Below are 18,793 nucleotides of genomic sequence, written 5' to 3'. Positions count from 1 at the left end.
CCATTCTGTCAGTTGTCTTTTGGTTTTGTTGACTGTTTCCTTTGCTGTGCAAAGGAAACAGTCAACAAAACCAAAAGACAACTGACAGAATGGGAGAAGATATTTGCAAATGACATATTAAATAAAGGTCTAGTATCCAAAATCTATAAAGAACTTATCAAACTCAACACCAAAAAGACAAATAATCCAATCAAGAAATGGGCAGAAGACATGAATAGACATTTCTGCAAAGAAGACATCCAGATGGCCATCAGACACATGAAAAAGTGCTCCACATCACTTGGCATCAGGGAAATACAAATCAAAACCACAATGAGATACCACCTCACACCAGTCAGAATGGCTAAAATTAACAAGTAAGGAAATGACAGATGCTGGTGAGGATGCAGGGAAAGGGGAACCCTCCTACACTGTTGGTAGGAATGCAAGCTGGTGCAGCCACTTTGGAAAACAGTATGGAGTTTCCTCAAAAAGTTGAAAATAGAGCTACCCTACTACCCAGCTATCTCACTACTGGGTATTTACCCTAAAAATACAAATGTAGTGATCCGAAGGGGCATGTGCACCCGAATGTTTATAGCAGCTATGTCCACAATAGGCAAACTATGGAAAGAACCTAGATGTCCATCAACAGATGAATGGATAAAGAAGAGGTGGTATATATATACAATGGAATATTATGGAGCCATCAAAAGAAACAAAATCTTGGCATTTGCACTGACGTGGATGGAACTAGAGGATATTATGCTGAGCAAAATAAGTCAATCAGCAAAAGATAATTATCATATGATTTCTCTGATATGAGGAATTTGAGAGGCTGGGGTGTTGTAGGGGGTAAGGAGGGAAAAAATGAAACAAGATGGGTTCGGAGGGAGACAAACCATAAGTGACTCTTAATCTCACAAAACAAACTGAAGGTTGCTGGGGGTTGGGGGGGTAGGGATAAGGTGGCTGGGTTATGGACATTAGGGAAGTTATGTGCTGTTAAATGTTTAAGCCTGATGATTCACAGACCTGTACCCCTGGGGCAAATAATACTTTATATGTTAATAAAATACAGCATTTATTTAGTAAATGCTAATAAAAATAACATTATATTTTAATAAAAAATAATCTAAATGCATCCCCCAACCAAAACTTGTGCCCAGTTCATGTTGTTAAGAATTGCTAATTATTTAAAACAATAAGGAAGGATTATTTAAACATGGACACATTGTGTTCTGTTTATTACATTTATGTTACCTACTAAGGTATGGATAATGAATTAAATTGGGAGTGGATGAGTTTAGTTTAGAGAGAAAAATTAAAGCCCATGAATATAAACCTAATTCTACAATAATCTATTGAAGCCATGCATTTCCCCCGAGGTTAAAAAGTGCATTTATGTAAGTTATTTAGGGAAATATGAGCATCAAGTATTCATTTCTACTGAGGTCATGCATAAGTATGGTTATAATTCCTATCAAACATTCAGAATTGATAATGTTGCTTATTTTAGTATATACTAGACTAGAAGAATACATGAGTGAAAAGATAACACGTTTTCTAAAATGTATTCTCAGTATCACTGCACTATGTAAATCAAATATTACTTAAAGTCACCAAAGGACAGCATCAGAACCATTTCTACACTCTGATTGAGAAAACAGTGCATCAAGTCATGTATCCATAAGGTTTTCAAAACTCTGTTTCGTTAGTAAATTGTTTGTGCTCAAGCTGGGCTAAACTATTTACCTCTAAGTAATTTCTAATAAGAAATACATCAAAATACCTCTGAATCTTTAAAGAATTAAAGTTAAAAATGTAGTCTTTTTAAATAATGCAACAAATATTTTTACATCCTGATTATACTAAATTGACAACTAAACCAAACACATAAGACACAAATAACCTCCAAATTTAAGCACAATTAATATACTAAGCCTACTTGTAAGCATGAAACACAATTTATATATATTTTAAAAATTGGAATCTATCTTCTATGGCAAATTGAGGCCAGTTTTACTTTAGTTTTCTCTGTTAAGTTAAATTAAAAAATCTAATACAAATATGTAGGTTACCTATAAATGTCTTCCTGATCATATTACCTTTTCTGTATCTACTCCAGAAATATCTAGAATGCCAAATGGATATTTAATAGCATGTATGCTTTTATGTATTTCCATATTGTGCATATTCTTTTAGGAAACAGAAACTAAGGTAGTTAGGAATCTAATAGTCATACCAAGGTAAGGCTTTTGAAGTATAAAGGGAAAGAGAACAAGAATAGATTTATTCCTCCATCATTGCTTTTTCTTCTATAAAATCAGCATGGCTATGCTTATATAACATTTGTGTCTCTTCCTTTATGAGGTGTTTGTTTATATGTTTTGTATATATTATAATTGGATTTTTGGTGCTTTTTAAAATTGTTCATTTTAAGTACTTTTTATATATTTTGGGTAAAAGTCCTGTATCGTATATGTTTTCTGCAAGGATTTTTCTTCACACAATAGTTTGTCTTTAAATTTTCTTAACAGTGATTTTACAGCACATAAGTTTTAATTTTAATAAGTTCTAATTTATCAAATTTTTCTTCGTGCATGATTTTAGTGTTATATTTAAATTCCATGAAAAATACTAGGTGACCTAAATTTCTTCTTGTGTTTTCTCTAGAAAGGTTAGTTTTGCAGTTTACATTTAGATCTATGATCTATTTTCAGTTAATATTTGTGAAAAATGTGAAGTAGTCTAGTTTTATTCTTTTGCACATTTTTGTTCAATTGTTCCAATATAATTTATTGAAAATCCACCTTTTCTCCATTTAATTGCCTTACTCATTTCTCAAAGATCAATTGACTATTTGTGTGGACTCTTTATTCTCTTCCATTGATCTATATGTCTATCTTTTGCTGATACTGTGCTGTCTTGAATACTGTAAACTTTGCAGTAAGTCTTAACATATGGTACTATTAATCCTTCAACTTTGTTCTTCAGTATTGTGTTGGTTATTCTGTGTTTTCCTCTTTTCCTTGTAAACTTTAGTATGACTTTGTAAATATCTCCAAAATAGCCTGATACGCTGTTGTTTGGGATTGTGTTAAATCATAGATCAAGTTGGGAAGAATTGACATTTTTATAATATTGAGCTTCCAGCCTATAAAAATAGTACAATTCATTTTTTAGATTTTTTAAAGTTCTTTCATCAAATTTTGTACTTTTTCACATATAAGTTCTGTAGACATTTTGTTAGATTGATACCTAAATAATTCATTTTTGTGTGTGTGTTTTTTTTAAATTTCAAATTCTAATCATTCATTGCTAGTATCTAGGGGAAAATGACTTTGTCATGTTAACCTTATATCAAGTGACTTTGATACATTCATTTATTAGGTATAGGTATGTTTCTGTTTTCCCACACATAGAATCATGTCATCTGCAAAAATAGGGAATTTTATCTTTCTTCCCAATCTGTATAACTTTATTTCCCTTTCCTGTCTTATTGCATTGTTAGGACTTCCAATATGATACTGATTAGAAGTGGTGCAACGGGACAACCTTGCTTATTCCCAGTCTTGGGAGGAAACCATCCAGTATCTTATCATTTAGTATGATGTCATCTGTAGGTTTTTTGTAGATGTTCTTTATCAAGTGACAGATTTCTCTTCTTTTACTTGTTTGCTGAAAATGTGTACTATGAATGGCTGTTGACACTTATCAAATGCTTCTTCTACCTGTATTATACAGACATATGATTCTGGTTCTTTAGCATGTTGATGTGGTGCATTACATTGATTAATGAACCAGCCTTGAATACTTGCAACAAATCCTACTTTGTTCTGATATATAGTTCTTTTTATACACCATTTCATTAAATTTAATAATTTCTTAAAGATGAAAGAATCTATGTTCATGAGAGATATTGATCTGTAATATTCCTTACTCATATTGCCTGTATTTAATTTGCCATTAAGATAATACTGACCTCATACCTAAATTATGAAGTACTAACTTCTCTTTTATTTTTTGAAAATGATTGTGAAAAATTGGTATCATTCTTTTCTTAAAGTTATGATAGAATTTTCCAGTAAAAACATAATGGCTTGTGTATTACCTTTTGGAATACTTTTATTTATTCAATTTCCTTAATAGATATTGGCTTATGCAGATTATCTATTTCTCCTAGTGTGAGTGTTGGTAGTTTGTGACTTTTTAAGGAATTAATCCTTCTTATCTCTAAGTTATAATATTTGTGGGAATATAGTTGTTCACAGTATCATTTTATTATCCTTTAACGTCCACGGTATCAGTAGTAATGATTTCTCTTTCATGGCTAGTATTGGTAATTTGTGTCTTCTCTCTTTTTAATTGTTTAGACTAGCTAGGGTTTTATCAACTATATATTTTTTATTTTCTTTTCCCTTTTTTTTTAAAAGAACTTATTTATATGACAGAGAGAGACACAGTGAGAGAAAGAACACAAGCAGTGAGAGTGGAAGAGGGAGAAGCAGGCTTCCAGCTGAGCAGGGAGCTCAATGTGGGGCTGGATCCCAGGACCCTGGGATCATGACCTGAGCGGAAGGAGATGCTTAAAGACTGAGCCACCCAGGCATCTCTTGTTTTATCAGCTTTATATCCAAGAACCAATTTCTCAATTCTTTTCAACGAACCAGATTAGGTTACCTTGATTTTCTCTATTGATTTCCTGTTTTCTATTTCATTGTTTTCTGCTCTAGTTTTTATTATTCTCTTGCTCTTCTTCTGCTTGCTTTAGACGTAAGTGGTTCTTTCTTTAGTTTCCAAAGGTGGAAGTTGAGATTATTAATTTTAGAACTTTCCTCTTTTCTCATTTAATCTTATAAATTTCCCTTTAAGCCTTGTATTCACAGCTCTCACAAATTCTGATAAGCTGTAATTTATATTTAGTACAAAATTTGTTAAATTTATTTTGAGACTTTTTTTTTTTTTAATTATTATTTGACAGAGAGAGAGATCACAAGTAGGCAGAGAGGCAGGCAGAGAGAGGGGGGTAGGAGGAAGCAGGCTCCCTGTTGAGCAGAGAGACCAATGCGGGGCTCGATCCCAGGACCCTGGGATCATGACCTATCTTGAGACTTTTTGACCTGGTGTCATATAGAATTATACTGTTTTATATTCAAATACTCACCAATTTTCCAAGTATCTTTCTGTTGCTGATATCTAGTATTAATTCTGATTTAATCTTATTGTGGTCTGAGAGCATACTCTGTATGATTTCTATTTTTCTAACTCTGCTAAGTTGTGTTTTATGACCTAGTGTGTTTATTTGTGTGAATTTCCACATAAACCTGTGAAGGTGTTACTATTGTTTGATAAGTGTATCAATTAGATCAAGTTGATTGAAAGCACTCTTCAAATCAAGTTCATTCATACTAATTACCTACCCACTTGGTCTATCAATTACTAAAAGAGATTTGAAGTCATCAACTATGATAGTATATTTGTTGACTTCTTTTCAATTCTGTTCAACTTTTTATCATGCATTCTAATACTATATTGTCAGGTGCATATATGTTAAGGATCATTGTCTTCTTGAAAATTGACACTTTTATCATATGTAATGCCTCTCTTCATCCCTGAACAACTTTCTCTATTCTTAAGTTGACTTTGTGTGAAATTAATAGAGCTATTCTACCTTTATTTTGACTAGAAAAATCATGGTATATATTTCCTGATTTCTTTACTTTTAACCTATTGGAATCTATTTATATTAAAATATTTCTTATAGATATTTTGGGGAACTACTTTTACTCAGCAACTCTGATAAGTTTTCTTTTTTAATTGGTGTATTTGTACTATTGACATTTAAAGGGATCATTGATACAGTTGGATTCATTTCTATCAAGTTTGTAACTGTATTCTGTTTATTACATTTTCTTTGTCTTTTTTCACCTCACCTTTTCTGGTTTTAACAGAACATTTTATACAATTCACTTTATTTATTTTCTTAACATATCAATTATATTTCTGTTTCAGTTTTTTTTAGAGGTTGCTGTAGAATTCACAGTGTATCTTTCAAACTAATCCTAGTTCATCTTCTAATAATTCTCTGGTACTTCATGTGCAGTACAGATGCCTCATACTAATATTCATAATTCCTTCTTCCCATCCCTTATGACACAGATGTCTTTCATTTCATTTATCCATATGGTATGCTGCCCAGTACTTCAAACAAGAAGTTATCATTTTTTTATCAACTAATGACAAGAAAAACAAAGATTTTTATCTTACTTTCAGTTACATATCTAATTATTCTTTTTATGTCCTTCTTTTCTTTATATATATCTGAATTTATGACCTGTATCATTTTCCTCTACCTTGAGAACTCTTTAATATATCTGGCATGACAGGATTGTTAATAATGAAGTCCTTCAATTTTATTTGCCTGAGAAAGACTAATTTTTCCTTCATTTTTGGATGATAATTTCAATGGATATGGTATAACAAATTTTTCTTCTCTTTTTCCTCTTTCAATGCTTTAAATATTTCCATGCTCTTGCTTACATGGTTTCTGACAAGAAGTCTACTGTAGTTCTTTTACTTGTTCTTTTTTTTGTTTGGCTTCTTTCAAAATTTTTCTGTTTTTGATTTTCTGCATTGTAATATGATATACTGAGGTGATTTGACTTTGTTTTTATCCTGGTTACTATTTTCTGAGCTCCTTGGGCCTGTAGTTTTACATATGTCATTAATTCTGGAAAATTGCTAAGCCATTTTTACTTCAGATATTTATTCTGATTTATTCTCTCTCATTTGCATCTACATAATACTTGATATGTTAGAGTTTAAACCTGCCATTGCATTACTAGTTTTCTGTTTATTCCTTCTTTATTTTTCACTCCCTTGTTGCCCACCTTCTTTTCTCTTGTGGGTTATTTTTGTTTTTAATTATCTATAGTGTTTGAGGATATATCTCTTTGTTTACTTTCTTTATTTAGTGGTTCTTCTAGAAATTACACAATATATATATAACCTATCACTGTCTTTTACTACCAACATTTTGATAGTGTAAGTGGGATGTAATGATCTTACTACACTTGAAGTCATTTTACCTCCATGTTTTCTGACATAGATGTCTTTAATGTTACTTCCACATACATTGAGAACCATACCAGATAATGTTATAATATTAGTATCATTAAAAAGAAAAAATAATAACAAAAACAAAACCTTGGACACCTGGGTGGCACAGTTGGTTAAGCCTCAGTCTCTTGATTTCAGCTGAGGTCATAATCTCAGGGGTCATGAGATAGAGCCCTGCATCCAGCTCTGTGCTCATCACAGAGTCTGCTTGAATTATCTCTCCCACCACTTTTCTCCCTCCTGCTCGTGCTCTCTCTCTTTTTCTCTCTCAGATAAATCTTAAAGAAATACTTAAGGGGAGAATTATAGTCTATTATGTTTGACTCTTTATCTACTCTTTCTATTCCACTATTTCTTCTTCATTCTTGATGCTCCAGGTTTCCTTCTATTATTATTTCCTCTCTCTCTGTAGGACTTTCTTTAGCATTTTGTTTACAGCAGCTCTTAGTTTTCTGTGGTCTGAGATTGTTTTTATTTCTATTATTTCCTGAAAAATATTTTCTCTAGACATAGAATTTGAGGCTGTCAGTTCTTTTTTACTCTTGAAAAATATTGGACAACTTCCTTCTGTTTTCTATGGAAACTAAGGAAATATGTTGCTGTCATTCGAATTATTATTTCCCTAGAGGTAATATATTACATATTTTTGACTATTTTCAAGATTTTTTTCTTTGTTTTTTTGTTTAGAGACAAAATATTTTATTTTTATGTGTCAGTGTATAGATTTCTTTAGATATAGCTTCTTGATCAAATATGGAAAGATTTCAGTTTTCATTTCTTCAAGTTTTTTTTTTTTTTTCCCCAGCCATCTACTACTACTCTTCTTCTGGTACTCCAGTGACACAAACACTACATCTTTGTTTGTTTGCTTACAAATATTACATCTTATATAATAGTCCAAAATTATTGAGTCTATTCATTTTTTAAAATTTATATTCTCCTTGGATGTTCAAATTAGATCATTTTTATTGATCTGTTTCTAAGCTTTGTGACAATTTCCTTTGACATTTTTCCAATAAATCCAGTTTTCTATTAAATCCATCTGTTGAGTTCTTTATTGCTATTATTTTATTTCTGGTATTAAATTTCAACTTGGTTCTTCCTTATATTTCTTCTATTTATTATATATAGTTTTACTTTCACCTGTTTCAAGAGAGTCTAGTTTCTTTTGGAACATTTTTATGATAATGGTTTTAAAATCCTCCCAAAATAATTTCATCATCTGTATCACCTTGATGTTGATACCTCTTGATTATTTTTCTCATTGAACTTGAGATGTTCTTGCTTTTTGATATGACAAGTGATTTTGGATTATGTTTTGCATGCTTGTGAGTTATTTATATTTTGTTTTTTTTTCAGTATACCTATTTAGGTTCCTAATTCATGTCCTGGCCTAATTTTATAGCCCATGATTCAAACAGTAGTTTAGCTTCAAAGCTTTTGCAGTACTATTTTGGTATTCACCACTTGTGTGTTAATCGGCCGATCCAAAAGATGGGAAATACTACAGTGTGTTCCAGTTTTTAAAACTTGTATTGCGTTGCTTCTCTTTGTTTCCTAAATGACTCAGACTGTGTATGTAGATCCATTTGACCTGTTTGTTTCCTTCCTGGACCCATCTTGATTATTAACAAAATAATTAACAATAAGCCTAGTTCTTAATCTTATACACATTGCCCCACAGTTCATTTCGTTGATAAAATATGATATCCTGTTACAAAACCATAAAGAGACTCAACCTAGCTTTTCTTTATCCAAGGAAATGAGATTTTAAAAAGATGTTTTGGGCACCTGGGTGGCTCAGTGAAGCATCTGACTCTTGGTTTTGGCTCAGGTCACAATCTCTGGGTCTGAAGATGAAGCCCCACATTGGGTTCCTTCCTCAGCAGGGATTCTGCTTGTCCCTCTCCTTTTGCCCCTCTCCCTCTCTCTTTTTCTGAAATAAATAAATAAATCTTTAAAAACATTTTTTAAAAAGTTGTCAAGATATCAGGAAAAGCTTAAGGAAAAAGTAAGAACTACTGTTTCTTTAGGTGTTAAGAAAGGAGTGGGAATCTAATTTTTTAAGGACTCTATGGGAATTCATGAATGTCTATGTAGCTGATTCACAGAACAGTGTTCTGAAATAGAGAGAGAGAAAGGAGGAGACGGGGGCGGTTAGAGATTGAGATTACTAATAATCCTTGCAATTTTTGTGAGGGTACTATAATTATGGCTGTGATTAATTAGAATTATCATCTTCCCACTTTGTAGATAATGTGACTATTGTTCAAAATATTCACTAATGACTAGATTATAACAGAACATAGGGATAGACTAATAATCCAAAATCCCATACTTTCTTAGGATTTGTTGGATTTCAATAGTTGATGAAGCATTAAAGCATTGCAACCATAGTTTTTATTTATGATAGTAGAAAAGAACAGAGGGAGGGCCTGATTCTCTAAGGTTTTAGAATGCCAGAATAAGAAATTTGGCCTTTCTTGAATCCAAACTGGAATCCACTGAAGCATTTTAAAACCTGAGAGTGACTCAAAGCATCTCCTTAAAAAGACTGAACCGAAAACAGAATATATGATAGACGGGGGCACTGCCACAAGTCAGACAAGAGCATAGTAAGTGAAATATTGCAGGCATCATTGGAATGTAGCTTTTGATATGCTATCAGTATGTGAAATCCTTTGGGATAGAACACTGTTTTAAGAAAAGGATTACAGACTTATATAAGGCAAACTATCTATAATTACGTAAATAGAGATTAAAATGATATGGACCACAAATTCCCTTTCTCTAGGACATATGATCTTGTCCAGATGGTATCAGCAGTGCCCCCAAGATAATCCAGAGATTAATTAACAGCTTGTGGAGGATTATCTTTTCCTTTCATCCTTAGAAATATCTAGTATTGGTCAAGGTTAAAGAGAAGATACATAGATAAATATTGATTTGCTACAATAAGTACAACAAGTATTTCTGACCCTAACATGTTGTATTCCTGAATTTTAGTTCCTTAATAATTGGGCTTAAATATCCATTTTAAAGAGTATTAGCAAATATACTCTAATTATTTTATCATCACCTACATTACCTAGTGCAATGATATCTTCTGAGCACATTAATAAACAAACAACCCCAGAAATCGCAGAATAGAAAGCAATAGTTTCTTACAGACCAAATCACAGTTTATTAAATGTGTTTAAAACTCAGAGCAAGAAGTGAGAGTGAGAGAGGAAATAGGCTAACACAGTTAGAATAGGTTGCACATGGGAGAAAGAACCTGCTCCATGAATTCTGTGTTTTAAAATGTTCAAATGTACTCTCTCTCTTTTGCTTGGTTACCATACCATTCTTTGCTGATAGTGTGATTTTGAGAACTAGAGTTTAAAGTATGTGTAAAGGACTCATAGAAAAATGGTGCCAGGGCCAATGACACACATTGCTCTGTCAGAAAGATGCAGAGGCAAGTAGCTTGCAGGCTAATTTGCTGACTAGCCATAGGCATTTTCTGCCTTTCATGGGTAGAGCTTATCTGGGACCATAATACAACTATACTAGGTGTCACCCATGGATGATGGATATAGGGATGAGAGAGGTTTTATCCCATAAGATGCATATCAATATGTGATCTTTATATTTCTTTTTATCTGTCTGTGACACTTGTTTATTTCAGCACACATTGTAGTTATTCTTTCTATCTTTAGCGTGCCTTATAGATTATTTATTACTCATTATTTAGAACTCGACTTATGGATTCTGCCTATATCTCACATGCTATTGTTTATTCACTTTCTGTATTTCACACATCCTATGAACTTTGCCTACATCTCATAATTTATCAGCTTATTATCCTGGCCTATCACTTTCTGTGAGTTACATTCATGTTATTTGTTTACAAATAACAGAATAATTACAAATAGCAGAATTTAATAGTTTTCAAATGATAAAGAAAATTCATATTACAGTACTTATACTCCTGCTATTATGGCACAAATTTTAAAAATAAAAGTTTTGTCAGAGCATGTATTGGACCACAAAAATATGTAAGTATCTGGGCCATTTGTTTGCAGTTCCCACTTAGCTTTGATGTTTCATCCATGCTAAGCATCATTTGGTTAAAAAATTTTATGTCATCTTTTTGATTAATGAAAAATAACCGTTATTGACTTCACATGCCATCAAGTCATTAAAAATGTAACATATATGTTATATTACCTATAACATTTTATCTTTGGATTTTAAGATTACACAGTCAAAATAATTGGCCTATTGGCAAATGGAATCTAAGCTTAAAGAACTTGTACTAATAAAAAATGTCTATGACCATAAAATAGATATTGGACTTACTCTAACATACACAGGTGTATCTTATATATTGAGTCTACCCTTTCCCTGTTTTGTGTTATCCCTTCGTAGTGCCTCACTCTCCTGATATCCTCAAAAGAATAAAAGAATGACTGGCAGCATAGAACTGTGTACTCATCATAACCATCTTTCAAAAGTAATGGCAAAATACAGACTTTTTAAAGCAAGGAAAACTGAGAGACATCACTAAAAACAGTCAGGGACAACTGAAAGATGGAATTTAAGAATAAGAAAAATGATGCCGGAAGTTAGAATGGAGATATGAAAAGGTATCATACACAGCAACAACCAGAAAAAATGTGCATTAATATAAGCAACAGAATTATTATAAATTTGTGAGGCTGACGATGAAAGACCCAAAATATAGGACAAGTGTATCATATTAAGTAGGAAATCAGAATATACTTTGAAAAAGCAAATGATAATGAAAATACTATATGTCAAACATATTGGATGTATTCACAGCTTTAAATGTTCATAGTTAGAGAGAAGAAAATCCTAAAATTCCTGACTTATGGTTCTATCTTAAGCTAGAGAAAGGAGAGCAAAGAAAATCAAACATAAGTAGAAAGAAGGAAATAAGATTAAAGGAGAAACCAGTAAAATGGAACACAGATAATCAACAAAGAAGATTTAAAAAGACTTTTACAAAGGTAAAAAAAGAAAAAATGACAACCACTGGATATCCAGGCAGACAGACAACAGGAATTACCAGTATCAGAAACAAAAGAATTATCAGTGTATATCCTACAGATATATTACAAACAGGGTCATCCAAAGAAATGAACTCAAATGTTCTCAAATGAAATGAACAAATTCCGTGAAAAAGTACAACTAATTGGCACTCCTGGGTGGTGCAGTCACTTAAGCATCCAACTCTTGGTGTTGGCTCAGGTCACGATCTCAGGGTCCTGATGTTGAGCCCCACATTGTGTGTGCTCATTGCAGAGTCTACTTGAGTTTCTTTCTCCATCTTCCCTCTCCCCCCAAGACCCACTCTCTCTCTCTTTCAAATAAATAAATACATATTTTTAAAAATATATAATTAATCAAAAGCTGACATAATCCAGAAAATCTGAATATTACTCTATTAGAACAACCTGCTCTTCTATCTACCCCCCACCCCACACACAAAGTCCATGAGCAGATGTTGAATGTCTTGCACAATTCTATCAAACATTTAAGGAAGAAATATCATGAGTCTTTTATCAATTGGTTCAAATTACAGAGGAGTGTTATGAGTCCTGAATAACTGTAACACGAAAACATATCAATGTCATTATAGTATTAGGAAGACAGAGGGGGTGTGGTTGATGCTAAAGATTTTTAAAATTTTTTGATAGTCAACATATTGGTCAACTTAAGATGTGGGTAATAAGTAAATAATCAAGTTAAAATTTTAAGTTTAACCCTTATAATATAATAGAAATAAAAAGATGACATCATCCAAGCTAGTAAAGAGAGAAAAATGGAGTGAGAAAAAATTTAAAATAAGAAGAGTTTTTAATAAAACCAACAATTCCAGAAGAATTTAAATTAGATAGGTAGATCAATGGGCACAAAGTAGAAAAAAATAGAAAGCACAAATTAACATTGTAGAAATCTAAATTCATCAATAATCATAATCAATAAAAATGGACCAACTCATCAATTAGGAAACCCAACTTATCAGATAAGTTAAAATACTTAGTTATATGATGTTGATAAGAAATATACTTGGGACGCCTAGGTGGCTCAGTCAGTTAAGCTACTGATTCTTGATTTTGGCTCAAGTCACAATATCAGGCCCATGAGATGGGGCCCCATGGCAAGCACATTTGGGCGCCACACTGGGTGCAGAGCCCATTTAAGATTCCGCCTCTGCAATTCTCATTTCACTAATATAGCTGCAAGACTTGAAAGGGGCCCTAATAGTTTGGTTTGTTAGCTGAAACATGGACCAAAAATTGGCCAACACTAAATGAAATTGACATGCCAGAACTGCGTTGGTATACCATAGAGCAAAGTATCCATATTTTCTTCTTTGTTGCCTCATTTGCTTTTTTTTTTGCTTCATTTACAGTTTTGTTTAAATGTACATATATAAATATATAATGAGCTGAAACGAAGAGGTGGCTGTCAAACCAACTGAGCCACCCAGGCACCTCTTATTTAAGGTTTATATACACATCTTTAAGGCAGTACAGTCTATCCTCAGGTAATATACCACTTTATAATGTGCAAAATTGTTGAATCACTATATTGTACACCTGAAACAAATATAACAGTGTATGTTAACTCTACTGGATTTAAAATTAAAAAAATATTTAAAAATGTTATATCACTTGGGACGCCTGGGTGACTCAGTTGACTAAACGTCTGCCTTTGGCTCAGGTCATGATCTCAGGGTCCTGGGATTGAGCCCCACGTTGGGGTCCCTGCTCTATGAGGAGTCTGTTTCTCTCTCTGCCCCTCCCCCAACTCAGGCTTTCTCTTTCTCTCAAATAAATAAAATCTTCAAAAAATATTATATCACTTTATATATGGTTTAAGAATATTATAATCAAATTTTTCTATTTCTGAACATTGTGGTATTGTCATACATTTGATTTCAGCATATTTTGTAAATCCCAACATATATTTTAGTATTTTTGCTTTTGCTTTAATGAATGAATTGCTTTTTGAAGAGATTTAAGTAATAACAATGAATTTTATATTTACTTATGTAGTTTTCAAATCTGTTGCTCTTCTTTCTTTGTGTACATTCATTTCTTTTTGATATGACTTTCTTTCTGCCCAAAGGACTTCCCTTAACTTTTTTTCTGTGTGTCTGTGGTGACATTCTGTTAGTAATAAAAACTTTCAAACTTGAAAAAAAAAAAAGATTTCCTCTTGCCCCTCCTTCACTCTCTTAAAAAAATAAAAGAAAGAAAGAAAAAAAAAATATATACCTAAATTTAAGGTAGTAAAAATTTAAAAATAAAACGGTAGAAAAATATAAAGAAAATGCTAAACAAAGAAGACAAGTAAAAGAATCAAAAGTTACTTAGACAATATTTAATTTAGAATAGAAGTTAAATCAAAGAACATTGACAGAAATATAGAGTGCTATCATTTATGGATAAAACAGTTTCACTTACTAGGAAGAAATTCTAAAGTTGGCTGTAGCTGATAACAAATCTCTAAGATATATGAAAAAAAATTAAAATTGACAAGTCTCTTGAACTATGTGAGATTGCAACATACCTTTCTCAGCAATTGATGGATGAAGCAGACAAAAAGTCAGTAAGGATCTAGATTATTTTAGCAACATAACTAACAAAGCCATCTAATGTGTATATATGTAGTACCATAATAAACAAAAACATACCTGTTTTTCAGACCAAAGCCATGAAGCAGTTCTTAGTGATACTCAAATAATTTATAACATGGTGTATTCTCTGACTACAATGCAGGTGATTTACAAATCAATAACAGAATAACTAAAAACCAACTAATTAGAAAAAACTAGAAAATTTGAAACACAATTAGAAGGTTTTTAAAAATCACCTTAATAGCTGATATGTGGAAAAAATAAATCATAATGGAACATTTAATTAATTAACTTATTTATTTATGATTTCATTTATTTATCTGAGAGAGAGACTGGGTGTGGGGAGAGAGAGAGCATGAGCGGAGGGAGGGGCAGAAGGAGAGGGAGAAGCAGACTCCCTGCTGAGCAAGGAGCCCTACTCCATTCCAGAACCCTGAGATCATGACCAGAGCCTAAGGCAGACACTTAATGGACTGAGCCTCCCAGGTCCCATAATGGAACATTTTAAATGCTAATATTTGATAACAAAAATATATCTCCATTTGCTGTATAAAGCTAAAATTACCTACTTAAAGGCAACTCTGTAGCTTTAAATATTTTATATTAGGAAAGAAGAAAGGTTAAAAATTGAGTGATGTCTGAAGTCAGAAAAATAAAACAGAATAAATGAAATGAAATGATTGTTAGTGAAATAATAAAGATGGGTTAATAGTAATGAAATAAGAAAAAAGCTACTTTAGAAAGATCAATGTAGCTTTGTTCTTTTGGAAGCTGATAAAATTAAACTTTGGCAAAATTTATCAGTCTTAAAAAAAAAAAAAAACCAAGAGAAAAAGGTTGTGAATAAGTAATAGTAGGAGTGAAAAATGGAATAAGACTATTATAGATGCATGAATGAGTAAGAAGATAAGAAACATGAAGAACATTATATCAATCAATTTGAAAATGTGAGAAATATCTTTCTAGAAAAATATACTAAAACAGAATCAGAAATCTTTTTGTCTTTTTTTTTCTTTATAAGTTTCAATAGTAGTCAAATTCCTTCTCACAATGAAAAAACCAAACCTAGATGAATTTATGGAAAGTTCTATTAAACATTCATATGGGAAATATTTCTCAAGTTACACAAATGCCTTCAGAGAAGAGAAATATTAGCACCTCGAACACAGTAATGTATACAGAAGTAATATATCATGGATAATTTTGGCTTATTCTTGGAATATGATGTTTTCTCATGTTAAAATACCTTAAAATATTTTAGTGTAATTTCCCTCCTTAAATGGTTAAAGGATAAAAACCATGTCATCTAAATAAGTTAGAGAAAAAAAGGAATTTGATAATATGTGTTATCTTTTTATGAAAGAAATTAGCATTTTGGTAAGGAGCCAGATTATAACATTAGGTCAGAGAAAAACATGCCTTAATGGAGTCTTAGCTCAGAGAAATCAGAACTATTAGCTGCTTATAGTTCTGGCTGACACCTCATCCTAACTCTTACCTTCTTCCCATCAAGGGTAGAAGGCACACCACTGAAATACACATATATGCCAAAGAGCAGGAGTCTGAGAAGTGATGTTCCTGGAGGCCTCAAAGGGGAACAAAAGAAAAAGATGTGAAGGGAAGACATATGACTCTTGTTAGAAAAAAACAAAAGACAAAAGAAAACAAAACAACCTGATCATGAAGGAGAAGGTAGAATGAAGGAAGAAATTAAAACCCTGAAATTGAAGAGTGGGAAATTTAGGAAGGGAGGGAAGGTATGCTTTGGAAGTCAGTGATGCTTAGTCTGCAATCACCAGGTGTGGCATGTTAGATCCTCCCTCCATCACGCTGAAAATAGTGGTGTGGTGAGGGTGGCTGGAGCTCCTTCCCAAGCTGTGATCCACAAGAGCCCGACAGCAGATTTACTTGGGCAAGAGCACTAACCCTGCACACAGCAATGCCCTCCTCTTTCCTCTAATGTGACTAAGTCTGATTGCTGGGGGAAGAGGATCTCAAGGGTTGTGCTTGTTTAACAACCCCCAGGGTGATTCTCATATCCTTAAAATTTAGATAAGCCTTGGCCTAGCTATCCCAATGGAAGCATGTCTCTTCTCATCCATCCCATTTGGAATGATAACACAGGGAATAAATTTCAGGAACATGAGGAGGGGCAAATGGAGATTATCCAGTCTTCTATGTTATCCATTAATTTGAAGTTAATTTTTAAATTTTCTATTTATTAAATCTGTTAACTTTTGTTGTGCTTCTAGAGCTTAAAAGATGTACATGGTCTGATATCACACTTCCTATTTGTTTTTTATTTATTTGTTTGACAGTTATTCATAGATAAGGATATACAAATGTGGAATATTGATATAATTCTTATTCTATAATATCTGGCCAGATTTTATTTATTTATTTATTTATTTTTAATTTTTTTTTTAAGATTTTATTTATTTATTTGACAGAGAGAGATCACAAGTAGACAGAGAGGCAGGCAGAGAGAGGAAGGGAAGCAGGCTCCTGCTGAGCAGAGATCCTGATGTGGGACTCGATCCCAGGACCCTGAGATCATGACCTGAGCCAAAGGCAGTGGCTTAACTCACTGAGCCACCCAGGTGCCCGGCCAGATTTTTTTTTTTAAAAGGAAGAGTAATGCGAAAGAGATTCAGGAGCTGTTATCAACTGCTGTATATACTGCATTTATACATTATTTAAGAATCAAGAAAGCCTAAAATTAAATACTATTTACATAATATCTTGCTTTATAAAAGATCCTTTTAAGGTTTATGGAAGTGAATATAGACAAAAATGGTAGGGGTATTTTTATTGGGAAAATAAATTATTTCCCAGGGAAAAAAAGTGTATTTTTAAAATTAAAGAGGTTTTAGAAACACATACTAGAGCAAGAGGATGATGAAAAATAGCTATATATATTTGTTAAAAACATATTCAATAAGTGTTTATAGGGCATCAGACTTGCCACAATAATTATTTTGCATTTATGGAAACCTAAAATATATGTAAGAGAGAACGATGATATTCCTACTCTATGTCTGCTGGTCAGACAACACAGTCTGCAGTGTGGTATGGAGTTCCTACAGCTGTGCTTTCAAGTGGGCATGCACAAATCAGGTGTGCTAAGGGTCTTTTGATCAAGATGATGGATGAACAATTGCAGGGGCCAGAAATATTTAATTGTATACCCAAGAATATTCCATATTAACATTAGGGTTGTCAGAAGAATAAGAGCAGAGGCATTTTTTTTTTTTTTTTTTCAAATAGCTTAAAGGCCACCAGATGTAGAACTAGGGCAATGTGAGGAAGTAATATCAGAACACAAAAATACAGATTACAGAACATGTCAATGAATGATTTTCATTGGACTGCACAGTCCCCACTGGAAGTCTTCAAACATAGGTTGGATGACTTTGGTAATTTTAAAACGTGATCCAGATCTCCTCAGAGGTAGGTCATGGTTTCTCCCCTTAAGTTTGGGCTTTCTGATGGCTTGACCTGTAGCATATAGAGGAAAGGATGTTGTGAGAGTTTTTAGACTCTGGCCTTCAGAGACTAGCAGTTTCTACTTTTCATCTCTTGGCACATTTTCTTTTGGAACCCAACCAACTTGTTGTGGAGGAGTTGAAGCTGTGTGGGGGGAGCCCCACACAGAGGAGAATTGAGAATCACCAACAACTTTTAAGCCTTGCAATGGTGCCATCTTGGAAGTGGATTCTCCAACCCCAGTCTAGTTGCCCAGGGAACCCCAGTCTAGTTGCCCAGGGATCCCCAGATGTACTTTCCCCTAAAGTCCCAATTACCAAAAAGCAGAAATTTTCTGATTTATTTCAATCTTTCAAAAAACGATTTGTTTGAGAGAGGCAGAGTGAGGGCGAGAGGAGCAAAGGGGAGAGAAACTTCAGCCACTTGGCACTCAGCATGGAGCCTGACATAGGGCTGGATCTCATAATCCTGAGATCATGACCCAAGCTGAAACCAAGAGTCTAAAGTTTAACCAACTGCACTGCCCAGGTGCCCCTGATTTAGTTCAATCAT

This window comes from Enhydra lutris, unplaced genomic scaffold, assembly GCF_002288905.1.
Source record: "Enhydra lutris kenyoni isolate GAN:26980312 unplaced genomic scaffold, ASM228890v2 scaffoldscaffold2, whole genome shotgun sequence".
Lineage (NCBI taxonomy): Eukaryota > Metazoa > Chordata > Mammalia > Carnivora > Mustelidae > Enhydra > Enhydra lutris.
This window is presented reverse-complemented; position numbering follows the sequence as displayed.